We start from the raw sequence: 20,664 nt of genomic DNA, 5'->3' as shown, positions 1-20,664 counted from the left end.
GGAACATGGTTATCGCACAACAAGCAACTTAATAAGAGATAAAGTGCATAAGTACATATTCAATACCACAATAGTTTTTAGGCTATTTGTCCCATGAGCTATATATTGCAAAGGTAATGGATAGAAATTTTAAAGGTGGCACTCAAGCAATTTACTTTGGAATGGCGGAGAAATACCATGTAGTAGGTAGGTATGGTGGACACAAATGGCATAGTGGTTGGCTCAAGGATTTTGGATGCATGAGAAGTATTCCCTCTCGATACAAGGTTTAGGCTAGCAAGGTTATTTGAAACAAACACAAGGATGAACCGGTGCAGCAAAACTCACATAAAAGACATATTGTAAACATTATAAGACTCTACACCGTCTTCCTTGTTGTTCAAACTCAATACTAGAAATTATCTAGACCTTAGAGAGACCAATTATGCAAACCAAATTTTAGCAAGCTCTATGTATTTCTTCATGAATATGTGCAAAGTATATGATGCAAGAGCTTAAACATGAGCACAACATCTGCCAAGTATCACATTATCCAAGACATTTTAGCAATTACTACATGTAGCATTTCCCGTTTCCAACCATATAACAATCTAACGAAGAAGATTCAACCTTCGCCATGAATATTATGAGTAAAGCCTAAGGACATATTTGTCCATATGCAACAGCGGAGCGTGTCTCTCTCCCACACAAAGAATGCTAGGATCCATTTTATTCAAACAAAACAAAAACAAAAACAAACCGACGCTCCAAGCAAAGTACATAAGATGTGATGGAATAAAAATATAGTTTCACTAGAGGAACCTGATAATGTTGTCGATGAAGAAGGGGATGCCTTGGGCATCCCCAAGCTTAGACACTTGAGTCTTCTTGAAATATGCAGGGGTGAACCACCGGGGCATCCCCAAGCTTAGAGCTTTCACTCTCCTTGATCATATTGTATCATCTCCCTCTCTTGATCCTTGAAAACTTCCTCCACACCAAACTCAAAACAACTCATTAGAGGGTTAGTGCACAATTAAAATTTACATGTTCAGAGGTGACACAATCATTCTTAACACTTCTGGACATTGCACAAAGCTACTGAAAGTTAATAGAATCGAAAAATCCATCAAGCATAGCAAAACAGGCAATGCGAAATAAAAGGCAGAATCTGTCAAAACAGAACAGTTCGTAAAGACGAATTTTATTGAGGCACCAGACTTGCTCAAATGAAAATTCTCAAATTGAACAAAAGTTGCGTACATATCTGGGGATCACTCACGTAAATTGGCATAATTTTATGAGTTACCTACAGAGAATTAGGCCCAGATTCGTGACAGCAAAGAAATCTGTTTCTGCGCAGTAATCCAAATCTAGTATGAACCTTACTATCAACGACTTTACTTGGCACAACAATGCACAAAACTAAGATAAGGAGAGGTTGCTACAGTAGTAAAAACTTCCAAGACTCGAATATAAAATAAAAGTACTGTAGTAAAATCATGGGTTGTCTCCCATAAGCGCTTTTCTTTAACGCCTTTAAGCTAGGCGCAGAAAGTGTATATCAAGTATTATCAAGAGACGAAGCATCAACATCATAATTTGTTCTAATGATAGAATCAAAAGGTAACTTCATTCTCTTTCTAGGGAAGTGTTCCATACCTTTCTTGAGAGGAAATTGATATTTAATATTACCTTCCTTCATATCAATGATAGCACCAACAGTTCGAAAAAAAAGGTCTTCCCAATATAATGGGACAAGATGCATTGCATTCAATATCCAAGACAACAAAATCAACGGGGACAAGGTTATTGTTAATGGTAATGCGAACATTATCAACTCTCCCCAAAGGTTTCTTTGTAGAGTTATCAGCAAGATTAACATCCAAATAACAATTTTTCAATGGTGACAAGTCAAGCATATTATAGATTTTCTTAGGCATAACAGAAATACTTGCACCAAGATCACATAAAGCATTACAATCAAAGTCATTGACCTTCATCTTAATGATGGGCTCCCAACCATCCTCTAGCTTCCTAGGAATAGAAGCTTCGCGTTCTAGTTTCTCTTCTCTAGCTTTTATGAGAGCATTTGTAATATGTTTTGTGAAAGCCAAGTTTATAGCACTAGCATTAGGACTTTTAGCAAGTTTTTGTAAGAACTTTATAACTTCAGAGATGTGACAATCATCAAAATCCAAACCATTATAATCTAAAGCAATGGGATCATTATCCCCAATGTTGGAAAAATTTCAACAGTTTTATCACAGGCAGTTTCAGCAGTTTTAGCAGTTTCAGGCAGTTTTTCGCGCTTTGCATTAGAAGTGGAAACATTGCTAACACCAATTCTTTTAACATTAATAGTAGGAGGTGCAGAAGCATGTGGAGCATTAGCATTGCTAGTGGTGGTAATAGTCCAAACTTTAGCTATATTATCTTCTTTTTCATTTTCTTCTCTTTCCCACCTAGCACGCAATTCGGCCATCAATCTTATATTCTCATTAATTCTAACTTGGATGGCATTTGCTGTAGTAACAATATTATTATGATGATTTTCATTAGGCATAACTTTTGATTTCAAAAGATCAACATCAGCAGCAAGACTATCGACTTTAGAAGCAAGTATATCAATTTTCCCAAGCTTTTCTTCAACAGATTTGTTAAAAGCAGTTTGTGTACTAATAAATTCTTTAAGCATAGCTTCAAGTCCAGGGGGTGTGTTCCTATTATTGTTGTAAGAATTCCCATAAGAATTACCATAGCCGTTGCCATTATTATAAGGATATGGCCTATAGTTGTTACTAGAATTGTTCCGATAAGCATTGTTGTTGAAATTATTATTTTTAATGAAGTTTACATCAACATGTTCTTCTTGAGCAACCAATGAAGCTAACGGAACATTATTAGGATCAACATTTGTCCTACCATTCACAAGCATAGACATAATAGCATCAATCTTATCACTCAAGGAAGAGGTTTCTTCGACAGAATTTACCTTTCTTACCTTGTGGAGCTCTCTCTGTGTGCCATTCAGAGTAATTAATCATCATATTATCAAGAAACTTTGTTGCTTCACCAAGAGTGATGGACATAAAGGTACCTCCAGCAACTGAATCCAATAGGTTCCGCGAAGAAAAATTCAGTCCTGCATAAAAGGTTTGGATGATCATCCAAGTAGTCAGTCCATGGGTTGGGCAATTTTTAACCAAAGATTTCATTCTTTCCCAAGCTTGTGCAACATGCTCATTATCCAATTGTTTAAAATTCATTATGCTACTCCTCAAAGATATAATTTTAGCAGGGGGATAATATCTACCAATAAAAGCAACCTTGCATTTAGTCCATGAATCAATACTATTCTTAGGCAGAGATAGCAACCAATCTTTAGCTCTTCCTCTTAATGAGAAAGGAAACAATTTTAATTTTATAATGTCACCATCTACATCCTTATACTTTTGCATTTCACAAAGTTCAACAAAATTATTGAGATGGGCAGCAGCATCATCAGAACTAACACCAGAAAATTGCTCTCTCATAACAAGATTTAGTAAAGCAGGTTTAATTTCAAAGAATTCTGCTGTAGTAGCAGGTGGAGCAATAGGTGAGCATAAGAAATCATTATTATTTGTGGTTGTGAAGTCACACAACTTAGTATTTTAAGGAGTACCCATTTTAGCAATAGTAAATAAAGCAAACTAGATAAAGTAAATGCAAGTAACTAATTTTTTTGTGTTTTTAATATGGAGAACAAGATAGTAAATAAAGTAAAACTAGCAACTAATTTTTTGTATTTTGTTATAATGCAGCAAACAAAGTAGTAAATAAAATAAAGCAAGACAAAAACAAAGTAAAGAGATTGGGATGTGGAGACTCCCCTTGCAGCGTGTCTTGATCTCCCCGGCAACGGCGCCAGAAAAAGAGCTTGATACGCGTACAGCACGCGTCCGTTGGGAACCCCAAGAGGAAGGTGTGATGCGTACAGCGGCAAGTTTTCCCTTAGTAAGAAACCAAGGTTTATCGAACCAGTAGGAGCCAAGAAGCACGTTGAAGGTTGATGGCGGCGAGATGTAGTGCGGCGCAACACCAGGGATTCCGGCGCCAACGTGGAACCTGCACAACACAACCAAAGTACTTTGCCCCAACGAAACAGTGAGGTTGTCAATCTCACCGGCTTGCTGTAACAAAGGATTAGATGTATAGTGTGGATGATGATTGTTTGCAGAAAACAGTAGAACAAGTATTGCAGTAGATTGTATTTGATGTAAAAGAATGGACCGGGTCCACAGTTCACTAGTGGTGTCTCTCCCATAAGATAAATAGCATGTTGGGTGAACAAATTACAGTTGGGCAATTGACAAATAGAGAGGGCATGACAATGCACATACATGATATGATGAGTATAGTGAGATTTAATTGGGCATTATGATAAAGTACATAGACCGCTATCCAGCATGCATCTATGCCTAAAAAGTCCACCTTCAGGTTATCATCCGAACCCCTTCCAATATTAAGTTGCAAACAACAGACAATTGCATTAAGTATGGTGCGTAATGTAATCAACAACTACATCCTCGGACATAGCACCGATGTTTTATCCCTAGTGGCAACAGCACATCCACAACCTTAGAACTTTCTGTCACTATCCCAGATTTAATGGAGGCATGAACCCACTATCGAGCATAAATACTCCCTCTTGGAGTTAAGAGTAAAAACTTGGCCAGAGCCTCTACTAATAACGGAGAGCATGCAAGATCATAAACAACACATAGATAATAGATTGATAATCAACATAACATAGTATTCTCTATCCATCGGATCCCAACAAACACAACATATAGCATTACAGATAGATGATCTTGATCATGTTAGGCAGCTCACAAGACCCGACAATGAAGCATAATGAGGAGAAGACAACCATCTAGCTACTGCTATGGACCCATAGTCCAGGGTTGAACTACTCACTCATCACTCCGGAGGCGACCATGGCGGTGAAGAGTCCTCCGGGAGATGATTCCCCTCTCCGGCAGGGTGCCGGAGGCGATCTCCTGAATCCCCCGAGATGGGATTGGCGGCGGCGTCTCTGGAAGGTTTTCCGTCTCGTGGCTCTCGGTACTGGGGGTTTCGCGACGAAGACTATATGTAGGCGGAAGGGCAGGTCAGGAGGCGTCACGGGGGGCCCACACGCTAGGGCCGCGCGGGCCCCCTCTGGGCCGCGCCGCCCTAGTGTGGCGGCGCCCTGTGGCCCCACTTCGTCTTCCCTTCGGTCTTCTGGAAGCTTCGTGTGAAAATAGGCCCCTGGGCGTTGATTTCGTCCAATTCCGAGAATATTTCCTTACTAGGATTTCTGAAACCAGAAACAGCAGAAAACAGCAACTGGCTCTTTGGCATCTCGTTAATAGGTTAGTGCCGGAAAATGCATAAATATGACATAAAGTATGCATAAAACATGTAGATATCATCAATAATGTGGCATGGAACATAAGAAATTATCGATACGTCGGAGACGTATCACCGGCCATGTCACACATGGCACCCGCTCCTCTCTTCTCCTTCCCCTCAAACCTGGCCACCATGTCTCTGAGCTCCACCACACTTCCCTACTGCTGCCTAACCTAGCCCTTGCTGGAGACCAACCCTGCACCGCCGGGATCGGAAGGTGCCCCGATGCGCCCAGAGCTGCCAGAGCGCGCGCCAGACACGCGCTGGACGCGCCAGTGCACCACCTGCCGCCGTCGACCCAGGCCCCCTCTCGCCCTCTCGCTTCGCACACACGCTCCCCTAGACGACCGCAACCCACCAGACACGCCCCTTGTCTCGCGCGAGCACCGTCGCCGTCGACATCATCACCGATCTCCCGCAACCCGTGTCGCCGGAACTCGCCATTGCTAGAGCATGCCAGGCCGTCCCCCACCTAGCTATCGAGCTCCCTAGCACCGCCTGGACGCCGCCTACCTCGCGCTGATGTCGCCGACCCCCTTCCCTCGCTGGAGTCGATGTGCTGCTGTCGACCCTGCCGCACCCCTCACGGCCACCTCGCGCCCTATAAATGGAGCCATCCCCGCGCCTTCATCTCCACACCAAACTTCCTCCCCTCCTCTCTCTGAACCTCCTCCGCTCCTCGCCACTGCACATTGCCGCCGCTAGCCAGCCAATTTCTCGCCGGAGACCCGCAAGCAACCGCAGATCAATATACCGCTACAGGACACCTCAAGCCTCGCCGTCGGTACCAATCGACTCCCCGTCGACGACAACCTCACCTCGCGTCAACGCTGCCCCTCGCCGGAGTCCAGGAGCGCTGCCGACCCCCTACCTCCGCCGTGCCAGGGCTCCCCTCTCATCGACGGAGACGACGAGCCTCGACCGTCGGATCCGCCTCTAATCCAACCGCCCACGTTTCACCGTACCGCTTCGGTAAGTTTGGCTCACTGACGGGTGGGGCCTGCTGTCAGCTGGCCCGCAGCGTTAGCTGGGCTGGCCCAACCCTTCTCTGTTGTGCAGCCCAGCTAATTTTCCCGCCTAGGCCCAGTTTTCAAATTTGGTTAGATCAATTCAGTAGAAATTCAAATACTGGTCCTATCTTAAAAATTGAATAGTTTCAAATCTACTCAACCAAATTGGATGAATTTTATATTGTTCGAAAGCTTATGAAATGCTTGATCCAACCACACTGGTCCCACTTTGAAATCTTGTGTAGAATTAATGTGACATAAATAACAAGGCAGGGACTTTTGTGACTTCAAATAAATCTTAAAAATCAACCAATTTGAATTTTTAAGTAAATCCAATTGCTATAATTCACATTTCACTTACACTAATTGTTTGTGCAAAAATATGGTATGGTTACCTTGAGTGATCATGGCCCAAATTAAATAAAGGACTATATGGCTATTTTAGTTAGTTGATATTGTCCAAAACTATTATGCAAATTATATGAGGTGTTTCACTTCATTTAAATCTTGTCTCAATTACTTTCATATGAAGTTTGAACCCCTGGTCAAATACTCTCACATGTAATACTTGGAGATTTTAAATCATAATAGGCATTATTAAATGGTATGAGGTATTCTACCTCATTTAAATCTTTTTCTCAAATAATGATGATGAATGGTTGACTTAGGTCAACATGATATCATGTAGGATTGTTTGAGAAATTAAATCTTAAGAAGATTCAATGAGAGGAAATTCTCAAGAACTAAATGGAAACTATCATTTACATATGTAATGAGAGGAAATTATTTCTCCAACCCTAAGTAAGAAAACCCTAGATTAATTCTTGGTAGCAATGCTAAGTGATGATGCTAGATCATTTGGAGTCAGCCATTAAGGCTAATTAATGTTACTTAAGTATTGTTTGGTGATTGTATCCTTGTATTCGTGTATAGACGCTAGTACCGAAGAATACCAGTAAGAGGAAGTATTCTACCCAGAAGAAGAAGAGAACTTTGACCACATCAACAACCAAGGCAAGCTAGACTATTGATACGTCCATTTTGCATCACTATTTTATATCATAATTTGCTGTTATTCATTGATATATTTCATATTTAGAGGTGATACTTATGTTATTTCATCTATTTTGCATGTTTCATGATTATTGGAGGATCGCGCACCGGAGTCAGGATTCTGCTGGAAAAAGCGTCATCAGAAGGCAATATTTCGGAAGATCAACAATTGACGGAAATTATATGAAAAATCCTATTTTTCCAGAAGACGAAGGGAGCCAAAAGGAGGAGCCGAGGAGGGCCGCCATGGGCCCCCCTCATAGGCCGGCGCGGGGCCTGCCCTGGCCGCGCCGCCATGTGAGGAGGGGGCCCACAGCCCCCTCTGGCCTCCTCTCCTTCACGTACTTATTCGTCCCGAAAACCTAAGCTCCAGAGGATAGTCGCGAAGAGTCACAGCCGCCTCTGCGGGGCGGAAAACACCAGAGAGAAAAGAGCTCTCCGGCAGGCTGAAATCTGCCGGGGAAATTCCCTCTCGGAGGGGGAAATCGACGCCATCGTCACCGTCATCGAGCTGGACATCATCTCCATCACCATCATCATCATCTCCATCATCATCACTGCCGTCTCCACCGCTGCACATCGTCACCGCTGCAACAATTTGGGTTGGATCTTGATTGTTTGATAGGGGAAACTCTCCCGGTATTGATTTCTACTTGTTATTGATGCTATTGAGTGAAACCATTGAACCAAGGTTTATGTTCAGATTGTTAATCATCATCATATCACCTCTGATCATGTTCCATATGATGTCTCATGAGTAGTTCGTTTAGTTCTTGAGGACATGGGTGAAGTCTAAATGTTAGTAGTGAATTATGGTTGAGTAATATTCAATGTTATGATATTTAAGTTGTGGTGTTATTCTTCTAGTGGTGTCATGTGAACGTCGACTACATGATACTTCACCTTTATGGGCCTAGGGGAATACATCTTGTACTCGTTTGCCAATTGCGGGGTTGCCGGAGTGACAGAAACCTGAACCCCCGTTGGTATATCGATGCAGGAGGGATAGCAGGATCTCAGAGTTTGAGGCTGTGGTTAGATTTATCTTAATTACTTTCTTGTAGTTGCGGATGCTTGCAAGGGGTATAATCACAAGTATGTATTAGTCCTAGGAAGGGCGGTGCATTAGCATAGGTTCACACACACAACACTTATCAAAACAATGAAGATTAATTAGCTATATGAAGCGAAAGCACTAGACTGAATTCCCGTGTGTCCTCAAGAACGTTTGGTCATTATAAGTAAACAAACCGGCTTGTCCTTTGTGCTAAAAAGGATTGGGCCACTCGCTGCAATTATTTCTCTCGCACTTTACTTACTCGTACTTTATTCATCTGCTACATCAAAACCCCCTGAATACTTGTCTGTGAGCATTTACAGTGAATCCTTCATCGAAACTATTTGTCAACACCTTCTGCTCCTCGTTGGGTTCGACACTCTTAATTATTGAAAATACTACGATACACCCCCTATACTTGTGGGTCATCAAGACTATTTTCTGGCGCCGTTGCCGGGTAGTGAAGCGCTATTGGTAAGTGGAATTGGTAAGGGAAACTTTTACTGTTAGTGCTGATTTTATTTCTGCCTGCTGATATAATTCATTATGGAGAGATCTTCTCTTGAATTTTTATTTGGAAAATCTACTACTACTGCAAAGGTAGTGGATGAGGCGCCAGGTGAGGAAGAAGTTCCATACAAAATACCTATGAAAATTATTGAACGTGTTGTGGATAACTGTTATACAGGGGATGGAACTGTCCATCATGGAGATCATTTACTGTTCTTATATGAATTATGCGGTTTATTCAAGTGTGCAGGTATTGCTATGGATGAAGTGAGGAAGAAGCTATTCTCTATATCGTTGTCTGGTAAAGCGACGCATTGGTATAAATTACTGAATAATGGGGATTCTCTTGAATGGAATGATATTGTGCCCCGATTTTATTCTAAATTCTATCCTCCAAGTGAAATTCACAAAGAACAGAACCGCATATATAATTTCTGGCCTCATGATGGAGAGAGTATTGCCCAAGCGTGGGGGAGATTGAAGTCTTTAATGCTCAAATGCCCCATTCATGAGCTTCCTGGTAATATTATCATTGATAATTTCTATGCAAGACTTTCTTTTCAAGACAAGACCTTGCTGGATACCTCTTGTTCTGGATCATTTACACGCAACAAAGAAGAGTTTAAATGGGACCTTCTTGATCGGATTCAGGAGAATACTGAAGGATGGGAGAACGACGAAGATAGAGAGTCAGGTATAAACTATGATTATAAATGCATTGAAGCTTTTATGGATACTGATAAATTTCGTAATATGAGTGCTACTTATGGTCTTGATTCTCAAGTTGCTGCAAATCTTTATAAAGCTTTTGCCTCTCATTATGAATTGCCTAAGAAGAATTTTGATAAGTATCATGAACAAGGTTTAAAATAGCGTGCTAAATGAAATAGCGTTGGCCTCCATCAAACGCTATGGACGCTATACCGTGCTAATTTCGTGCTATATTTCAAATAGCGTTTTGAAAAAATATTAAATATAGTCTAAAAATAAAGCATTTCGCTAAAAAGGTTGGATATTTAGTCCAAAAAATGACTGAATCATACATACATAACCACATACAACAAATAGATCTCTAATTTTTTAGAAGGCTAACATCAGTATTCCACAAGGCAACAACATAATATAAATTCTTTATAAGAATCATCAGCATTAGCGATATTAAGTTCTAATCTAGAAAAGGAACCAACATATTGTAGTTCATCACCACGAAAAGTGAAAGCAACTTAGATTGAAAAAATAGCACGCTAACGCTATGAAGTTATAACACGATATATCATGCTATTTCACAAATAGCGACATAGCAAGCAAAATTACTAAAATTTAGCGTAGACCCTCCAAATATGCTATTGTGTGGTATTAGCGGAGAAATAGCGCGCTATTTTAAACCTTGATCATGAACCGTATAAAGATAAAATTGATTCATCTATAAATAAATGTGTTGTAGTTGAAACTGTTGATCATGTTATTCCTGAAGCTTATATTGAGAAAACTCCTTTCCCTGCTAAAATGAAGGAGTATTCTGTTATAAATAGTGCGGTTAATAAAAGTGAAAAGAAACCTATAGAACCTGAAGAGCAAATAAAAGTTGAACCTGCTATTGCAATAGTTAAAGATCTTGTGACTGAAAATGTGGAAGATGGCCATACTATTTTCTGTGAAGATGCTTCTAATATTGTTTCACATCCTAATAAGTCTAGGAAAACTAGTGTTCCTATGCTATCTGTTAGAATTGGTGATCATTGTTATTATGGTTTATGCGATATTTGTGCAAGTATTAGTGCTATTCCTTATGAGCTTTACACGGAGATTATGCATGAAATTGGTTCTTGTGAACTTGAAGATATTGATGTGGTTATTTGGCTAGCTAATAGAGAAACTATCTCTCCAATTGGTATTGTTCGAGATGTGGAAGTTCTATGTGGTAAGATTAAATATCCTGCTGACTTTTTGGTACTTGGTTCTGCTGCTAGTAAGTATTGTCCTATCATTTTTGGTAGACCTTTTCTAAATACTTGTGGAGCTATTATAGATTGCAAGAAAGAGAAAATTTTGACTAAATTTGCTGGTGAATCTTATGAGTTTAATTTCTCTAAATTTGCCAAAACTCCTTATAAAGCTGATTCGCCTAATAATGATTTTAGAGTTGAACACTGTGCATCTATTGCTCTTGCTCCTAATAATCCTTTGCAGCAACATTTGGAGAATAGTGAGAGTGAAGTTTTTAGGGAAGAAAGAAATGAGCTTGATGAAATTTTCCTTCGTCAACCTATACTTAAGCATGATTTACCGGTAGAAGATCTAGGTACAACACTGCCACCAAAGGAAGATCCTGTTTTTGATTTAAAACCATTGCCTGATAATCTTAAATATGCTCATATTGATGATAAGAAAATATATCCTGTTATTATTAGTTCTAAGCTTTCAGAGATTGAGGAAGAAAGGTTATTGGAAATATTGAAGAAACACCGAAGAGCTATTGGCTACACTCTTGATGACTTGAAGGGGATTTCTCCCTCTATTTGCCAACATACCATTAATATGGAAGATGATGCAAAGCCTGTTGTTGAACATCGGCGTCGTCTAATTCCTAAGATGAAGGATGTGGTAAGGAATGAGGTATTAAAACTTCTTGAAGCTGGTATTATATATCCTATTGCTGATAGTAGATGGGTTAGTCCTGTGCATTGTGTTCCTAAGAAAGGACGAATGACTGTTGTGCCTAATGATAATGATGAGCTCATACCTCAAAGAGTAGTTGTAGGGTATAGAATGTGCATTGATTATCGAAAAGTTAATAAGGTTACTAAGAAAGATCATTACCCTTTACCTTTTATTGATCAAATGTTAGAAAGGTTGTCGAAAAATACTCATTTTTGCTTTCTTGATGGTTATTCTTGGTTTTCACAAATTGCTGTTAAAACTAAGGATCAAGAGAAAACCATGCTCACTTGTCCCTATGGAACTTATGCTTATAGACGTATGCCTTTTGGTTTATGTAATGCTCCTGCTACTTTTCAAAGATGCATGTCTGCTATTTTTCATGGTTTTTGTGAGAATATTGTGGAGGTATTCATGGATGATTTTTCCGTCTATGGGAATTCTTTTGATAATTGCTTGCGGAACCTTGATAAAGTTTTGCAGAGATGTGAAGAAACTAACCTTGTTCTTAATTGGGAGAAATGCCACTTTATGGTTAATGAAGGAATTGTATTGGGACATAAAATTTCTGAGAGAGGTATTGAAGTTGATAGAGCTAAAGTTGAAGCAATTGAGAAGATGCCCTATCCTAGGGATGTTAAAGGTATTCGTAGTGTTCTTGGTCATGCTGGGTTTTATAGGAGATTTATTAAAGATTTCTCCAAGATTTCAAAACCTCTTACTAATCTTCTTCGAAAAGATGTACCTTTTGTTTTTGATGATGATTGTAAGGAAGCTTTTGAAACTCTAAAGAAAGCCTTAACAACTGCTCCTATAGTTGAACCTTCTGATTGGAACTTACCATTTGAAATTATGTGTGATGCTAGTGATTTTGCTGTAGGCGCTGTTCTTGGACAGCGAGTAGATAAAAAATTGAATGTTATTCATTATGCTAGTAAAACTCTTGATGCTGCTCAAAAAATTATGCTACTACTGAAAAAGAATTGTTAGCTGTAGTCTTTGCTTGTGACAAGTTTAGATCCTATATTGTTGATTCAAAAGTTACAATTCAAACTGATCATGCTGCAATTAGATACCTTATGCAAAAGAAAGATGCTAAGCCAAGGCTTATTAGATGGGTGCTTCTGTTGCAAGAATTTGATTTGCATATTATAGATAGGAAAGGTGCTGATAATCCTGTTGCTGATAACTTGTCTAGATTGGAAAATATTGCTTATGATCCTGTTCCTGTTAACGATAGTTTTCCAAATGAACAATTGGCTGTAATAAAGGTGAGCTCGCGAGATAGCCCTTGGTATGCTGATTATGCTAACTTTATTGTTTCCAAATACTTGCCTCCAACCTTTTCAGCTCAGCAAAGAAGGAAATTCTTTTATGACTTGAGGCATTATTTTTGGGATGACCCACACTTATATAAAGAAGGAGTGGATGGTATTCTGCGAAGATGTGTTCCCGAATATGAACAACAAGAGATATTGAGTAAATATCATGGTAGTGCTTATGGAGGACATCACGCCGGAGATAGAACCGCGCAAAAGGTTTTACAATCAGGTTTTTATTGCCCAACTCTCTTCAAAGATGCAAGGAAGTTTATTTTATCTTGTGATGAATGTCAAAGGGTTGGTAATATCTCCAGACGCAATGAAATGCCTATGAATTATACTCTTGTGATTGAACCATTCGATTGTTCGGGATTTGACTTCATGGGACCTTTCCCCTCTTCAGAAGGTAACACTCATATACTTGTTGCTGTTGATTATGTTACTAAATGGGTGGAAGCTATACCCACAAAAAGTGTTGATGGTGAGACCTCTTTAAGAATTCTTTTAGATATTATTTTTCCTAGATTTGGAGTTCCTAGATATCTTATGACTGATGGAGGTTCTCATTTTATTCATGGTGGTTTTAGAAAAACTCTTGCTAAATATGGTATTAATCATAGAATTGCTTCTGCTTATCATCCTCAAACTAGTGGGCAAGTAGAACTATAAAATAGAGAGATTAAATCTATCTTGTAAAAGACTGTTAATAAATCTAGAAAGAATTGGGCTAGTAAATTGAAGGAAGCACTATGGGCTTATAGAACTGCTTATAAAAATCCCATGGGTATGTCACCTTATAAAATGGTTTATGGGAAAGCTTGTCATTTACCTTTAGAACTAGAGCACAAAGCTTATTGGGATGTAAGAGAACTAAATAAAGATCCTAAACTAGCCGGTAAGAAGAGATTGCTACAATTGAGTTCTCTAGATGAATGGAGAAGTGAAGCTTATGAAAATGCTAAACTCTTTAAAGAGAAAGTTAAGAAATGGCATGATAAAAGAATTATCAAAAGAGAATTTAATATTGGGGATAAAGTCCTATTGTATCGGTCTCGTCTCAGATTCATTGCAGGGAAATTACTCTCGAAATGGGAAGGACCATATGTCATTGAGGAGGTGTATCGTTCGAGAGCAATTAAAATTAGTTCTCTCCAAGGCGATGCCACACAAGTGGTGAATGGACAAAGACTTAAGCATTATATCTCAGGTGATTCTTATAATGAAGATGTTGATGTTATTCGAGTGGAGACTCCGGAAGCTTTCATCAAAGGTCAAATTGACAGCCCGGCAGAGTTCGATTTCGAATAGGTAACAGTACTGGTAATAAAAAGTTCGCGTTTTACTTTCCGAACAATGTTTTTGCTGTTTTTGGAAAATATGAAAAATTACGAGATCGAAACGGAGTGGAGGAGACGCACGAGGGCGTGCCCCCATAGGCCGGCGCGGGCCCCAGCCTGGCCGCGCCGCCCTATGATGTGAGCCCCTCGTTGCCCCTCTCCGACTCTGGTTCGACCTGGTACTTTCCTTATGTCGTAAAAATTTCTGCTATATAATCCCCCGGACCCCTGGAGGTCCGTATATCGTTTTCTCGACGTGTTTTGTTTCGAGCTGTTTTCTGCCAGGATCTACTTCGGATCTAGAGCCATCATGTCTTCGTCGGGAACTCCGAAGGACAGCTTCTTTGAGGACATCGTCAACCCGTACATGAACGAGCTGAAGATGCACCCCAAGGAATTGCTCGTTGATGGAGAGTTGCAGATCAAAGATGTCCAGTGTCCTAAAGGAGAAGGAAGCCTGGAAGACAGGATGGAGAAGCTAGAACAAGAGGTCTTCAACTACAAGAAGATGGCCGAGCGTGAAGTGGACATCTTCCAGAAGATTGTGTCTGAACTTATTGATGAACACAAGAAGGAGACTGCAAAGCTGTGGGACGACATCTTCTCGCTTCACGACACCACCAACAAACTCCAAGCTCAACTCTATGATGTTCAGAATCAAAAATGTGAGTATGAAAACAGGTTTAAACACATAAGCTATGCTGCTAGTTTCAGGATTCCCGAGACCAAGATGTCGTTTGTTGATGGAGAGCCTCTTCCTTGGAAGTCTGATGATGGGAAGAATTCATCACTACCACCACCGAAGGAGTAATTCATCATCGGTATTGGCATCCCCTTGGTTCGTTCCAAGCTTGGGGGAGTGTCGCGGTACCACATCATCACTATCTTTTACTTTTTACTATCAAGTAGTGTCATATCATGAGTAGGGAAGTTATCATATAAGATGGGTTGTAGTGTGGAAGTATCTCTCCTTAGTTGGTTGTCTATGTATCCCTTGGTGTGAGTTATCGTTATGGAATATTAATGAGAAGTCTTATCATTTACATATTGCACATCTTATTTTAGTTTGCAATTTCTATTATATGATTGATCTTGTTATTAGTATTGGTATCACTTTGGGAGCATAGAGCAAATCTATTTGGTTTTGGCAAACTTAGCATCGGTCAATAGCAACAACACTTTGTAGTAGAAAAGAGAAATACATGTAGTTGTTTCATTGTCTTCCTTTCTTGTTAGCTCTTAGCTTATTATTCTGAAGTTAAAATTGTTTGTGCTTATAAGGAAGATGCATGATTGTTTCTATCACATGTATATTTGTTTGTTTCCCTCAACTCTTATGCTTGCTAATTAACCTTGCTAGCCAAAAAACCTGTACTGAGAGGGAATGCTTCTCGTGCATCCAAACTTTAACCCAAACCTATGCCATTTGTGTCCACCATAACTACCTACTACATGGTATTTCCTGCCATTCCAAGTAAATACTTCGTGTGCTACCTTTAAACAATTCAAAATTTATCATCCCTTATTTGTGTCAATGTTTTATAGCTCATGAGGAAGTATGTGGTGTTTTATCTTTCAATCTTGTTGGGCAACTTTCACCAATGGACTAGTGGCTTCATCCGCTTATCCAATAATTTTGCAACAAGAGCTGGCAATGGGGTTCCCAGCCCCGATTAATTAACCTTCATAATTTTACAAATAGACACTCCTCCATGGTATGTGATTGTTGGAAGGCACCCGAGGATTCGGTTAGCCATGGCTTGAGAAAGCAAAGGAGGGGAGGAGTGTCATCTAAATAAAACTAAAATAAATAGACACTCCTTCATGGTATGAGAATGATTGGAAGGCACCCGAGGATTCGGTTAGCCGTGGTTTGTGAAAGCAAAGGTTGGAAGGAGTGTCAACCAAAAATAAAACTTTATGGGAGCCGCTCTTCGAGAGTTTGTCTGGCAAGGGGGTTAGAGAACCCGCTACCATTCGTTGACAACAATAAACACATCTCAAAATGTTACTTTTATTCTCTTTATATGATTTCAAAACTGAAAAAGCTCTAGCACATGATTTAATCCCTGCTTCCCTCTGCGAAGGGCCTGTCTTTTACTTTATGTCGAGTCAGTAAACCTATTTCCCTCCATCTTAAGCAAGCATTTGAGTTGTTGTGATCAAACCATATATATTGTGATTTACTTCATCATGTCTTTTACTCTTCCTTGTTTAGTACAAGTTTTATCTGAATGAATATAGCTTTGAAAGTTATCAATGATTATGAGGAGACCATTATGATTGAGTATGCAAGTTGTGCCATATAAACTTTAACATAATCTGTTCTCTGACCAAGAACGAAGTTTGCCATCACCAATTATGATTTCGTATGCACCTTTATTTGTGATTACCTTCTACTTGTTTCAAGTTGAATATGAGGAATTTGTTCACTAGAATGTCTTGTGTTAATGAGTATGATGCTTCTTGTCCGTATTTTATTTATCGACTCTTCACTCTATAAACATGTGGTCCTGTTTACCGAGTTCAGTTTCGCTTGGGGACAAGCGAAGTCTAAGCTTGGGGGGAGTTGATACGTCCATTTTGCATCACTATTTTATATCATAATTTGCTGTTATTCATTGATATATTTCATATTTAGAGGTGATACATATATTATTTCATCTATTTTGCATGTTTCATGATTATTGGAGGATCGCGCACCGGAGTCAGGATTCTGGTGGAAAAAGCGTCGTCAGAAGGCAATATTTCGGAAGATCAACAATTGACGGAAATTATATGAAAAATCCTATTTTTCCAGAAGACGAAGGGAGCCAAAAGGAGGAGCCGAGGAGGGCCGCCATGGGCCCCCCTCATAGGCCGGCGCGGGCCCTGCCCTGGCCGCGCCGCCATGTGAGGAGGGGGCCCACAGCCCCCTCTGGCCTCCTCTCCTTCGCGTACTTCTTCGTCCCGAAAACCTAAGCTCCAGAGGATAGTCGCGAAGAGTCACAGCCACCTCTGCGGGGCGGAAAACACCAGAGAGAAAAGAGCTCTCCGGCAGGCTGAAATCTGCCGGGGAAATTCCCTCCCGGAGGGGGAAATCGATGCCATCGTCACCGTCATCGAGCTGGACATCATCTCCATCACCATCATCATCATCATCTCCATCATCATCACCGCCGTCTCCACCGCTGCACATCGTCACCGCTGCAACAATTTGGGTTGGATCTTGATTGTTTGATAGGGGAAACTCTCCCGGTATTGATTTCTACTTGTTATTGATGCTATTGAGTGAAACCATTGAACCAAGGTTTATGTTCAGATTGTTATTCATCATCATATCACCTCTGATCATGTTCCATATGATGTCTCGTGAGTAGTTCGTTTAGTTCTTGAGGACATGGGTGAAGTCTAAATGTTAGTAGTGAATTATGGTTAAGTAATATTCAATGTTATGATATTTAAGTTGTGGTGTTATTCTTCTAGTGGTGTCATGTGAACGTCAACTACATGATACTTCACCTTTATGGGCCTAGGGGAATACATCTTGTACTCGTTTGCCAATTGCGGGGTTGCCGGAGTGACAGAAACCTGAACCCCCGTTGGTATATCGATGCAGGAGGGATAGCAGGATCTCAGAGTTTAAGGTTGTGGTTAGATTTATCTTAATTACTTTCTTGTAGTTGCGGATGCTTGCAAGGGGTATAATCACAAGTATGTATTAGTCCTAGGAAGGGCGGTGCATTAGCATAGGTTCACCCACACAACACTTATCAAAACAATGAAGATTAATTAGCTATATGAAGCGAAAGCACTAGACTAAATTCCCGTGTGTCCTCAAGAACGTTTGGTCATTATAAGTAAACAAACCGGCTTGTCCTTTGTGCTAAAAAGGATTGGGCCACTCGCTGCAATTATTTCTCTCGCACTTTACTTACTCGTACTTTATTCATCTGCTACATCAAAACCCCCTGAATACTTGTCTGTGAGCATTTACAGTGAATCCTTCATCGAAACTGCTTGTCAACACCTTCTGCTCCTCGTTGGGTTCGACACTCTTACTTATTGAAAATACTACGATACACCCCCTATACTTGTGGGTCATCAACTATTGCAAGTTATCATGTTGCAAGCTAACACTCTTGCAAGCTCTATGGTTGCAAGCTGATATTCTTGCAAAGTGCAAAGCCCCTTGGGGCAAGGCACCATTAGTCTTACCTTTCTTACCATAAGCCTATCCCAAGTTTCTACCTTACAAGTTTTTTTACTTGTTTATTCAAAGAGTTACTTTTATAGTTAACTTTGGTCAAAGTGAAAGAAGGTTACTAGAGTAGTAAAGTTAGTCTCAAGCTAGCAAAGCAAGATAGCACCCCTCATGATTAGAGCTAGTGCTAAATACTAAAACTTGACTACTTTAGATGGGAACATGTGACTTGAAATGAATTTGAAACCTTGGAATGATGAATCATTCCATTGAATGAATTTTGAAGGTGAATATGACCAAGAGAAGATGGTGATTTTTGATAAAACTGATATTGGTTGGAATGCGATACCTTTCCAATATTGAGTACCCCCACAATACCTGATTATGGGTAGGGCTTAACTGGAAATTTATGCATCTTAGTATGGGTTCCCTCTGAACACACATCATAGCGGTTATGCTTGAGGCTGCCTCCGTTGTGAGAAATGATGTGAATTGAGGTGAATTGTACGGCCAAGCCATGTGCAGTTCCCAGGTTGACAGTTGGTCTTCACTGGGAGGCCAAGCTCATGGGGAGAGGTGCTCATACTAGGGTTTGTAAGTGAAAGGTTATGGTTGATGATCCGCGTACTGTGTTACGATGATTCGGGGTAATCCCGACGGATGAAATCAAATGTTGTGGCACAAGTGTGCAACCTCTGCAGAATGTAAACCTATTCGAATAGCCATGTCCACGGTTACGGACGGTTGGAAAGGCCATACAGTTTCCGATGTCAGAGTCTTGAAAATATTTGGTGAAGTGAATGGTGAACGTGAATTGGTGACTTGTTGTGAATCACAACTTGAATAGTGGGAATGACACTAATGTTCCCACTTGAGTTAGTTAGCACTTGAATAAGTCTCTTCTCAAATATTTGTGAACTAAAATTGGCTTTATGCAAATTAAACTAGAGCTTAGCATCCCCTTACTAGAATTGTTAGCACTTACACTAGTATTAGTTTGCGATTACTTTAAAGTACTCACGGCTGTGTCCCTGGCTATTCAAATGGCCAGACTATGAAGAGGAGCAGAACTATCAAGATGATGGCAACCAAGATGTCTACGACAACTAGGGAATCTTCTGACGTCAGACGTTGACCTGTGGACTAGAGAGTCCCTTCTATCTTACGCTTCCGCTATGAACTTTGTATCCGTTGATCAGTAGATCAACTATTTGTAATATTGGATCATGTGATCTCTATTTGTAAGACGACTATGGGATGTAATGAATGATGACTGATGATATTCAACTGTTATGTCTCGCAACAACAATATTCCTGGGATTGCGATGAATGGCATAACAGGCATCTGGACTTAAAAATCCGGGTGTTGACACAAGCCGGTGAGATTGACAACCTCACTGTTAAGTTGGGGCAAAGTATTTGGATTGTGTTGTGCAGGTTCCACGTTGGCGCCGGAATCCCTGGTGTTGCGCCGCACTACACTCCGCCACCAACAACCTTCACGTGCTCCTTGACTCCTACTGGTTCGATAACCTTGGTTTCTTACTGAGGGAAAAGTTGCTGCTGTACGCATCACACCTTCCTCTTGGGGTTCCCAACGGGCGTGTGCTTGACGCGTCATCACCGCACCTGATCCCCGGGGGGGTTACTCATTTGCAATATGCGGACGACACGATGGTGTTGATCCAGCCGTCCGATCTGGGGATCGCTAACCTCAAGTTTCTCTTATTAAGCTTCGAGAACATGTCGGGGCTAAAAATCAACTTCGACAAGAGTGAGGTCTTTGTGACAGGGGTCACTGCTGTGGAGAAGCATAGAGTAGCGGACATGCTCAATTGCAAGCTGAGCTCGTTGCCAATGAAATACTTGGGACTGCCAGTGAGCGATCGCCCGCTTAGGGTAGCGGACTGGTGCTTCCTCCCCGAGAAGGTGGGACATAGGGTCGACCCATGGCAAGGCCTTTTTTTGGCCTCGGCCGGGCGCCTTGAGCTGACTAACTCGTGTTTATCCAGCTTACCTATGTTCGTGATGGGCATTTACTTGCTCCATGACGCGACCCATCTGGCCATGGACAGATCGAGATCCCGCTTCTTTTGGGAAAGAGTGGGAAACAAGC

Source organism: Lolium perenne, chromosome 4, assembly GCF_019359855.2.
Source record: "Lolium perenne isolate Kyuss_39 chromosome 4, Kyuss_2.0, whole genome shotgun sequence".
Lineage (NCBI taxonomy): Eukaryota > Viridiplantae > Streptophyta > Magnoliopsida > Poales > Poaceae > Lolium > Lolium perenne.
This window is presented reverse-complemented; position numbering follows the sequence as displayed.